This window comes from Cetorhinus maximus, chromosome 4 (genome assembly GCF_964194155.1).
Source record: "Cetorhinus maximus chromosome 4, sCetMax3.hap1.1, whole genome shotgun sequence".
Lineage (NCBI taxonomy): Eukaryota > Metazoa > Chordata > Chondrichthyes > Lamniformes > Cetorhinidae > Cetorhinus > Cetorhinus maximus.
The window spans coordinates 74,828,573-74,840,582 of record NC_135882.1 but is presented as its reverse complement, the minus strand read 5'-3'; positions in this window follow the sequence as shown (position 1 = coordinate 74,840,582).

Genomic DNA, 12,010 nt, shown 5'->3' with positions numbered 1-12,010 from the left:
TGCTCACACTCTCTCCATCTGTTTTCATGCAGGAGAAGCTGGCTCACAGCAGCAGGGAGAGGTCCCAGACCGGGAATGGACTGGCCCACATTAGGCCCCTCATTGACTTTGAGCATTATGCCATTGGGCTGACTGGTGAAGAAGTGGACCGTGCCTGCAGCAACGGTGAGGTTGGCGGTGAACACCCACGTGAGGATCCTACACAACATCATCCCTCTCTCAACATGGCTGTGAGTGCTCTCTCTCCTGCTTTTGACTCTGCTGCCATGCACTAATTATCTCTACTTTGGTTCACAGGGAGCTCTGCCAAGCGACCGACACCCTCAGCCAGCCAATCCCTCAACTCCATTCACATCCTCACCTCCAGCCAAGAGGACACCTCCTCCAGTGAAGAGCTGGAAATAAGCAACCTGGAAGACCCATCACAGTGCTTAACCACACCCTGCACCAGCGCAGAGATACACACCTCAGTGGGACCTAGATCTAGAGCAGGTTCGTGTTCACAGTCTGGTTGTTGCATGGTGGACACGTGTCCTTAGCAAGAGGAGGCAGGTTCAGCCTAGCTCCCCAGCACTTGGAGCTCTGCTAGAAACAAGACTCTGTATTCAACCTTCCAACTCATCCTGGAGAGTCAGCAGAAGGCGAGGGAACATCATGCAGAGCTGTTGGAAGCCTCAACAGAGTGGCATGTGAGTCGGATGAGTGTGTCCGCCTGCTGTCTGATGAAGTGGTACCCACATGTGTGCATATGGACGTCTCCAAGGGTAGGACAGCAGACACCATGGAGACTCTGGTCTAGCAGAACATGGAGATGCATGCAGACCTGCACCCCATTTGCAGTGGCCCTGGGTGAGTTACCGCAGTGGCAATGAGAGAGAGAAACAAGGCACCTTGACATCCATCCAGGTGCTCCTTTCCCTCAAGGAGTAAGGCCGGGGCCCTCAATCACCTGAAGGGAGGACGAGTGGCGGCTGGACACACCTGGGTTATCCACCCAGGAATCTCAGAGGCTGTCCTCTCTCTCCGAGTCCCCTTTGCCTGTGACCCCCTCAACCTTGTTCTCTGTCACAGCAGAGGGAGCAGATGGCCCACAGGAGGACAGCCAAAGCAAGCCGGAGCCCTCAAGGCCTCAGCTCTCCAGAGGACACATGTCAAATTCATCAGAGGCAACAGGGCCAACCATTGTACAGGCTGTCTCCACCCTTGCTGCAGATGTCAGGGCAGCACCTAGAAGAAGTGGCAGACCTAGAGGTGTTAGGAGTTATCATAGTCGTAATTTGTAGGCCTGTTTATGTGCTTAAAATCATTTCTTTTAATAATAAATGTTTAATTTAGTTTTGTAAAAATCCTCTGAGACTCGGTGGAATTATTACTGCTGAATTCAAGGCACGCATCTCAAAATATAAATTGCAAAACAGTTGTGGCAGCTGTTTCAAGTTCCCCTCTGAGATTTGTGCAGCTCAGCATTTACCATCTACTGCACCATAACACATGGAGTGAATTGAATTGGCTGAAGACTGGCATCTGTGATGCTGGGGACCTCCGGAGGAGGTCGAGATGGATCATCCACTTGGCACTTCTGGCTGAAGATTGTTGTGAAGCTTCAGCCATATCTTTTACACTGATGTGCTGGGCTCCTCCATCATTGAGGATGGGGATATTTGTGGAGCTTCCTTCCCCAGTGAGTTATTTAATTGCCCACCACCATTCATGACTCATGGCTTGACTGTAGAGCTTAGATCTGATCCGTTGGTTGTGAATCGCTTAGTTCTGTCTATCATTTGCTGCTTATGCTGTTTGGCACATAGGTAGACCTGTGTTGCAGCTTCACCAGATTGACACCTCATTTTTAGGTATGCCTGGTGTTGCTCCTGGCATTCCCTCCTGCATTCTTCATTGAACTAGGGTTGATCCCCTGGCTTGATGGTAATGGTAGACTGGGGGATATGCCAGGCCATGAGTTACAGATTGTGATTGAGTACAATTCTGCTGCTGCTGATTGCCCACAGCATATCATGGATGCCCAGTCTTGAGTTGCAAGATCTATCCCATTTAGTGCAGTGGTAGTGCCACACAACACAATGGAGGGTATCCTCAATGTGAAGATGGGACTTCATCTCCACAAGGACTGTGTGGTGGTCACTTCTAATGATACGGTCATGGACAGATGCCTCTGCAGCAGGCAGGTTGGTGAGGGTGTGGTCAAGTATGTTTTTCCCTCTTGTTGGTTCCCTCTCCACATGTCGTAGACCCAGTCTAGCAGTTATGTCATTTAGCACTCGGCCAGCTCGGTCGGTAGTGGTGCTCCCGAGCCACTCTTGGTGATGGACATTGAAGTCCCCCACCCAGAGTACAAAATGTGCCCTTGCCACCCTCAGTGCTTCCTCCAAGTGGTGTTCAACATGGAGGAGAACTGATTCATTAGCTGAGGGGGGACGGTACATGATAATCAGCTGGAGGTTTGACTTGATGCCCATGAGATTTCATGGGGGCCAGAAAGAACTTGAGAACAGGAGCAAGGATGTCTTACTGCAGCTGTACAGGGCCTTGGTGAGATCACACCTGGAGCACTGTGTGGATGTTTTGGTCTCTTTACCTAAGAAAGGATATATGCACCATAGAGGGGGTGCAGCGAAGCTTCACCAGACTGATTCCTGGGATGGCAGGATTGTCGCATGAGGAAAGATTGGTCCAACTTGGCCTGTATTCACTGGAGTTTAGAAGAATGAGAAGGGATCTCATTGAAACGTATAAAATTCTGACAGGGATGGACAGCCTGGATGCAGGGATGATGTTTCCTCTGGCTGGGGGGTCTAGAACAAGGGGTCACAATCTCAGGATACAGGGGATGCAAATCTGGTTCACGCCGGCCTTCAGCGGGATCCGCGTTCTGCCATGGCGGATACCATCGGATGATCCGGCTGTGCTTTCACGCTGGCATTAAACTGATTTCTGTCCCTTACACTGAATTGTACCCCCCACACAGCCTGCCATGATGCCCGACACCAATGGGACTGAATGATTCCGCCATACATGTTACATTTTCAAAACATTTTAGAACTCATTATCATTTTATCTTTCAAATCCTGAAACACTTTACCTTGTAAATGGTACAAATAATTTATATATGAAAATAAAACAATTGTAGAAACTCCAATACAACTTTACTCAGTCAAGTCCCTTTCATTGGGAACCAAACCTCAATCATATCATGTTAATTTGTCAATTTAAATCTTTCACAACATGCACATCCACTAATCCCAATCAATCTACCTTCAAATACGCCTCACTATAACATCTTTTCCTGTTGCCATAGCAGCACATAGGAAAGTGGGGATTAGGTGAAATAGGAATATGTCAATTTAATTACCTTTGTTTTTCTAAATGGATTAAGGTGGATTGAGTGTGTCAACAACATCAAAACAAAGCCTTACAACTGAATTCTGATGATAAGGACACATCCAAACATTAAACCTCTCATTTTTTCTTTCTTATGTGTTTAAACATTTTTGTGGTTTAAAATCTTAATTGCGCCTGCTGCTAGGTACTGAATACTGAGACATTCAAACATCATTCCTTTGCTCACTATTTTACCAAATGTGCTAACCCATTTAACAATAAACAGGTCACCTGTAACTTTTCTGTCTCAATCATGTTTGCAATTAGCAGTAAGAGAAAATAAGGCCTGATCAAATGGTTAGCAATCCTCAGTTCCACCTCCAACTAAGTGCATTATTTCTGACAACTTCCAGCCTCAACCATGAGTTTATTTGGTTGGTCGGTCTCCAATCACTTTAGAAGAAAAAGTTATTTTTTCTTGTGGAGCCCTGGAAAGCTGACACATGGGTTGAAATGCAGGCTGAAAATCAGCTTAAAATATTGGTTATTACACTACACCTGGATTTTTCTCTGGAAACCTACCTATTTTTGGCCCATGTGCCGAGGAAAATGGGGAAGAGACATCTGCTATTGAATCTCTCTTCTTCAATAGGTCTTCTAAGATTCCCTGCAAACTCTCACCCCCATCCCCACAACTAACAGGAACATGAGCCACCGATCCATTAGTTGTCCCACATAAACAATGGTTCTGGCTGATTCCTTCACATACCATATCTGCATTGGTGTTGCCAAAGAAGAATAGAAGAAAGGAGGTAGTGGAAGGAAAATGGCAATGGGAGGCATGAAGTCTGCCTGCCAGGAAAGAAGGAAAGAAATGGCGGCCTCTGCCTCCCATCTAATGCAAATAGTTAAAAGAGTGATTCAGGACTCTGAAATGCAGAACAAAGAAAAACAAGAAGAGCAAAAATACCAAGACAAAGAATAAAGCGAAAGAAAGTAGCAACAACTGGTTTACTACAACCAATTATCATCATATTGCATACAAGTACAAATTTCACTGCTTATGTTCATTGTCTCCCTTTGTTTGCACTACTGGATCTATATAGAAGATAGTAAGAAATTAGAGGTAGCTCTAAGGCATTGATCAGGCTTCATCAGGATGATTGCATGCAACTCTAATCACATAGTCATATGAAGGACATTGCTGCATTTGAGAAAATATTCAGTTGAAAATAGACTAAGTTGTCCGCCCTCTGAAGTGCATGAGCTCTTGAGCTCTAAAGCCAGTTTAACCCATGTTTAGTACAAGATGCCATCTTGATAAAGGATTTGAAGTCCTCGACTGTCCCAAGGAAAGTTAAGGCTCTGACTGACAATTAAATTGCCTGCCAGCCCTCAGTAAAGAGGCAGCACACCATTTTTTTGGGTAGTGCCGCAATTGCTGACCTCGAACAACAACCAGCTGAACAGAAGTAAAGAAGTTATCGGTACAATGCTGTGAGCACCAGTTAAAGCAATGCTCAACTATCACTATTTACTTGCTGCTGGAGATTGACTGACTACACTACGTTAGAAGAGGACTTTTAAAATACATTGGAGATACACACTTCCTCGGACATTTTGTCAAGACTTCACCAGCAACCTGACAACATTTTTCATGAAAATTCTCTGAGGGCTTCACCTAAAGAGAGTGAGTGCTGTGCTCTTCAACCTTATTGGAGACCTTATAGGAGTCACCAGGAGGAAGGGAATGTTTGGTCATTGGCAACTTGCTTGGATTTGACAGGATTCCTCATAGTCCAGGGAACCATTGATTGTGCCCATGTTGCCATGCAATCCCCTCATTTAAACCTGGAACAAGGAGGGATCCTTTTCCCTCAGTGTGTAGTTTCTCTGTTACCACCACAGTGCATCTTCTAAGTGATGGCTGCTATCCAGGGAGCTGCTGTAACACTTTTGTAATGAGATGGTCAACCATCCCATTATCTGTGAGCTCCAATTCAATGTGCATGGCTGGCTACTAGGTGATAATGAACACCCTCTGATGCCATGGTGCATGACTCCCCACTTAATACCCACTTAAAGGCCTCATCCAGCTGCCACTGGTATAAAAGCAGTGGGTGGTGGGGAGGCGTGGCTGCTAATGAGCAAGGGATACCCACTGCAAACTTGGCTCATGGTACTAGTCAGAAACCACAACACTGAAGCCCAACAGCACCACGCTGAATGCCACATCACCATTAGATGAGTGATTGAACAGGCAATCAGCATGTTGAAAATGCACTTCAGGTGCCTGGACAGATCTGGAGTTGTCCTTCAGTGTGCACTAACCAAAGTCTCCAGAATGGTTGTGGTTTGATTTGCTCGACATAATATTGAGCAACAGAGAGGCTTGGACGCACAGGAGGAACAAGCTGAAGAGCTCTGATCCTCCTCATACATGAGGAAGAAGAAGAGGAGGAGAGTGATGAGGAAAATTCACTCCCAGCTCCCCGCACTGTTGCCTGGGATGCCAGGGCTGCCCTTATTACTGCAATGTTCATTTAGGTTGCACAAGTGCATCCATGTCACCAGAAATGTGACAGCCATTCTTTTCATCTGCCCTCCACCCTCACCATTGCCACTAATACTAACAAAATAAACTTGCATTTATATAGTGTTTTTCATGACAATTAGGTGTCCCTAAGCCTTTGCAGTCAATGAGGTATTTTTGAATTTTATTTACTGTTGTAATGGAGGAAACCAGAAACCAAAAGATGCACAGAAAAGGTCCCAGAAACAGCAATGTGATAATGATCAGATAATATGTTTTTGTGATGTATGTTTTTCTGATGTTTACTGAGGGATAATATTAACCAAGGTACCGGGAATAACTCCCCTGCTCCTCTTTGAAATAATGCCATGGGATCTTTTATGTCCACTGAGGGGGAAGGCAGAGGAGGTTTCATATGGCACCTCCAACAGCATGGCTCTGGCATATCAGTCTTGATTTTCTATGCTCAAATCTTGGAGTTGCATGTGTAATGAAAGTATAATAATTTTCCGAATATTTTTCTGGTTTATTGTGAAGTAGGTTTATGGGGTAAGTATGATTGGCTCTGTCTGTGGTTTAATTATATTTTGTAGTCAAGTAGACTGCAAACTTTAAATCATCAAAAGAAGCTAGGTGCTTGACATGCTAATGAATAAACATGGATGCTAGCTTAGCATGTAAGGTGTGAAGGGAATTTGCATTTTTAGATAAATGAAGGGATATTTGGATTTCAAAGGGATCATAGTCTGTTTACAACTAGCCAGATAAGCAAGGCTAAGGAATGTGCTTGTTTTTCCCAAAGGTTGCTGGCAATAGCGGCAACATGAAATTCTTTATATTATGAGGAAGATATTGGTTAAAAGACATATGGAAAAATAGAATTTACAACTTTAAAAATAGAGAAACATATATAAATGGGAATGAAAGGCTATGGCTAGGATTTTCTGGCCCTGTCACTGGCAGGACCTGCTACAGGCGAGGCGGCGCCCCAGCCAGATGTCCATTGACTTGCGGCAGGACCGGAAGAGCACGGCAGAGGACGGGTGCAGAAAATCCCGCCGTATGTGCCAGAAGGCAATGTAAGATTTAACAGGAGTGTGTGAAATAGCCTTAATGAAGCCCCCAGCATTTGTGCATAAGTCTGCTGTCTAACAAAACTGAAGTTGGAGAAAAGCCATTTGGAATTCCATTGTCCAGGGTATTGTGCTAATTGCTGAGTTTGTTTTAAATCTAAAATCTATTTTGGAATGTTGCCTTAAAGGGAGTGTATCTGGGAGTCTGGTTAATTAGGAATTTTAGGAGTTATTATGGTAGTAAGTAATTTGTAGTCTTATGTATGTGCTTGAAATATTTTATATTTTGTTAATAAATATTTTTATTTAATTCCTGAAATCTCTAAAGGTTTTGGTGGACTTATTACTTCTGAATTTAGTGTGCACATCTCTTAATAAATACAAATTGCAAAACCGTTGTACTAGCGCAACCAAATTTCCCTCATGGATTTGGTTCACCTGGCACACTTCATCTGCTGCGTCATAATACATGTGAACACACAACCTTCTGTTTCAGAGTGAGAGTGCCACCAGCTGAGCCACAGCTGACAAAGCAGTCCTGTAACCAACCAACCATCCCTTTAATACCATCCCATTTGTCCCATTAATTCAGGACCTCAAATTCATCATCAAAAAAGTTAGAAAACTACTTATCGTCAAGCACACAAGAATGAACAAGACTGGAAAATGTTGAAAAAGAGGTACATTTATGTGATTTGAATGAATAAGAAAAACTTACCACATATCATTTTATCAGACACCATGTCCATACACCTGTGTAACTACACAACCTTACCTCTTCCTTTTTCAACTACTCCTACATGGTATGACCTCTGTTGCTACAACAGAGGCCTGACTGCTGAGACACCTTAACTTTCATTGTCTGCATTTTGGAGCCACTGTGGGCCCCAGCAAAGATTGCTGTAAGTGCCACTGTGCAGGGGCAGACTTGACTATCAGGACATGAGGCCAAATGTTGGGTCATGACTGAGGGGTGCCCCATGAGTGAGAAGTTGAAATGCTTTATGAATAGAGTCTCTGCTTCTACGATCCTTCCCACTATCATCCCTCTAAAGGCCCAGCTACATTTCACTGCTACCACTGTGCTGGTGGATACACTTGGTGCACCTCGGTGTGACCCCGTTCAGTCAAGGCTAGGGTATCTGCCATCCTATTTGAGGTGACTAACATGTTGGCATCCAGAGTTTGCACAGTGGTAGCACATGGACTTATTTGATTGCCAAGACTGATATTCCATGACACTAGCCACCCTATCCATTGAAGAACACATTCATCTCATTTGTCTATGACATCTCTCAAGCTTGAGGTGGACTCCTCCAATCTCTCTGCAATTGTGTGAATTCCACTTTAAAAGTCTATCACTCATTGTCCGCTGCTGCTCAATACTTCTTCCTTTTATCAAAGTCCAGCTGAGCAGAGCTCCAATGCAGACTCTCCACTGCTGTCTCATTCTCCACCATCTGTACTTGTTCACTTGTGAAGTGTATGTCACCAGGTGCAAACCCAGCTATCTGTCTTACTGTGAGTGTGAGTATCTGAGGTGGTGCATGGTCTGCATCCTCAGAAGGACTCAACACCTCTGAGTAATTGTCGTCAGCAATGTTCACTGTCTGCTACTGAACATGTAAAGACCTGGTGGGAGATAAAAGTCCTGGCAGGGTAATAATTTTGTGCAAGTTATCATTATGAAGCTGATTATCTCTCAGTTGCTGTTGAAAGTGAGTCAACATAACAGAGTGCCATGTGACATGTGGGTGGCTTTTGTTTAATTTTGTCACCAGCTAGCTGGGAGTTCTCTACTTCTCCATCTCCAACAGCCAAGAATGCCAAATCTCTATTAAATTCCAGTGCCTCCTCCTCAGCATCTATCCACTGCTGGAGGATCCCCCACCCCCACACCTGGTCCCTCCCTCTTCCTCATGTGCTGTGTTCTCTTCTTCAAGAAAAAGAAGAGATGTATGTGTCTGTGCAATAGCACGTGTTCATCCAATGGATGGAGTACATTTGGTGAGAGTGAATATGAAGGAGAAGCATGACCTTGTGTAAGGACGGAGGTGAGTGTTTGTGGTGGATGGATAGATGGGGACATGACAAAGTGCATAGACAGAGAGGGATGAGTGCACCTGCAAGAAAATTGAGTGTGAGGAGTAATGTGATAGAGTAGGCTTGCAAAGGCAGAGTGAGGGAGTGGAGTCATGTATACAGCAGCATGTAGATGCATGTGCAACTTTACTCATCTTTCCTGACCTGGTTAGGTCTTTAAAGCACTTTCTATACTGAATTCAGGCGTGTGGCACCACAATTCTATTGCTGACCTCCTCTACAACCTCCAACCATGCCTTGTTGGTGTCAGCAGTAAGATCCCTCCTTCCTTTCAGAGCAGGGAGTAGCTCTCTCTGACTCCTTACAGCCCTAGCAGCATATCCAGGGAGGCATCACAAAAATGAAGAGCAGCGTTTGCCTGTCTAGACTCGCTTCTGCCACTTCCTTCTTTGGTTCCTAGCTACAAACTGCTTGCAAATTTGGAGCGTCCCTTTAAATACTGGTGTTGAGATTGTGTCACATGGACCACATCACATCCATTTTGTTGTGTGTTTGGGGTCTAGATCGGGTTCTTTGGGATTTGTCTATTTCCCAAAATAAGCTACTCAAGACAGTAAAACAAAAATAAAAATACCTGGAAAAACTCAGCGGGTCTGGCAGCATCTGCGGAGAGGAACATAGATAACCTTTCAAATCCGTATGACTCTTCAACAGAAGAGTCATATGGACTCGAAATGTTAACTGTGTTCCTCTCCGCAGATGCTGCCAGACCTGCTGAGTTTTTCCAGGTATTTTTATTTTTGTTTTGGATTTCCAGCATCCACAGTTTTTTGCTTTTACTCAAGACTGTAGTTTGTTAAAACCATTATAATTTATTTACAGCTCTATTTACATCTTTGGAACTGCATGAAGTTGGACTTCTCATCCCTCAAGATCTCTGTTACTTAGTCATGTGTTATTACATCATAGTTACATCAGCTTCAGGTGCTTCTGATGTTAGCCCTTCACTCTACAGCAACTGCTGCCGCTAATTGGATGGTGAACTCAGAAGTATGATTATGATAAGGTGGCTGAGTTAAAAAGCCACTGACAGGGGCACTTACTTTTGGGATTCCCGGCTGCTGATTAATTGATGCATCCCTTCCCCCACCCACACCGCCATACCCCAATTCCCCTGCTCCCAGCACATCATGGAATTAAAATTGAGCCACTGTGTTTGTGTCAATGGCTGAACCAGAGACCCCTTGAGTTAACATATTCTTAAAAACAGGGAATCTTATGTTGTGTAACTTAGCGCAAACTATTATCTTATTTGGCAGAAATACTGGAGCACAAATTTGCATATTTCAGCATATTTCATATTTCATAATTGCATATTCAGCAGATTTCTTATTAGTCCAAAAGGTGAAAATATCAAAGGGAGACCTACTTCATCTAAGCAAAAACAACTGCTCGAATTTATTAGCAATTAGATGATTCACAGATGTACAGGTATAGACAAACGCCCTGAAATTCTGTGGGGCTGCTACTAATCTCCTGTCATAATTCCAGTGGTAGATCGGCAGAACCCCTGGGGAAATCATGAAAAAAATCAATTTCTATTTTTTCCCCTGATACCCAGCCAGAGTTGTAGTGGGAGAGTAGTAGAACTCTGCCAAAATTCAGGACCAACAACTTGACAGTAATTCATAATATACAACCAAAATAGCTGCTTAAATTGTTCACTTAATCCCTCACAAATTCTTGCAATGGCCCATTATTTTATTGTCAGGAGGAAAAGCAGCTACATCGAAAACTTAAATAATATTTTGAAGATCCTCCCTGTGAATGACAGTTTTACTGTACCGCCTGGCCATTATCACACAGTCACTCGATCTGATCAACATGGAACAACAACAATCCATTTTACACAGTCTCATTGTATCATATAAAATTGGTCACATACAGCAAAAAAATCTCATGATTGCTTCTTTGATAGTTTCTCACCCAACCCAGTGTATACCTCTAGAATTAAAATCACATAACATATAAAGGATTCGCTGCAAAAATTACAGGCATGTATATGTTGTTTCAATAACTTTCTTTCCTGCTACACAAGCAACATAATGCAACCTGCCAGACCTCTAAACATCCTAGGCTCTGGACAAATTCCTCCTCCCCAGCAACTCAACCATCTATTGTCTCATATATGGAAGCATGATTCAAGGGTCCTAATGAAAGCAAACAAACAAGCCTGTGTAGGGCCCCATCTGCAGCAAGAAAGATTGCAGGATACATTTCCTTATTACTTGGGCATTAAGCATCCCCTGTGTGTAGTGCAGTGAGAAAAATCAAAGTGTGGGGGATTGCATGCCATGGATAGAATTTTCTTTGCTTTTAATTTGTTGGAAGCAAGATCAGATAGGTTCCATCGGGCGTATGTAATCCTCCCCCACCTGATTTTCTTTTCCACACCCTGCAGTCCAGATGAAAATCTAACCCTACAATTCCAACAAATCATCACAGTGTAACTCCTGCATTAGATGCTGAGTAATCGGTAGAGATTAGCAAGCCTGGGGTGAGAAGTGCCAGTAGAGGCATAACTTGTACAGGAGGAAAGATCTGGGTATGTGAGTAGTTTACATGCTTCAGCCATTTAATTTGCAGTTGATGATCCCAGTTGTCAACGTTTCAGTCTAAGGTTTGGTTCAATCTTTCACTAAAACCTTTATCAGCCTTGATCAATGTGTGTGCGTGCCTTAGTTGATAATGACAGAAAAAGCAACAGGCTTCAGAAGGAATGGAACTGATCTTCAAAGCAGTCCCATGAGGGTTTGCAGTAACTGCAGCAGGAGCAGAGATAAATAACAAAAGAGAAAAAGAATGCCAAGAGAGGGTAATACACTGAAAGAATAAGAGAGAATTAATACTGCAAAACAGGAAAATAGAAAAACTTAGAAGGGAGTACTAAGGAGAAGAGAAAAATAATTAAGCGGTGAGTAGAAAAATTAAATATTATAAAAAGAGAGACAAATAACTATTA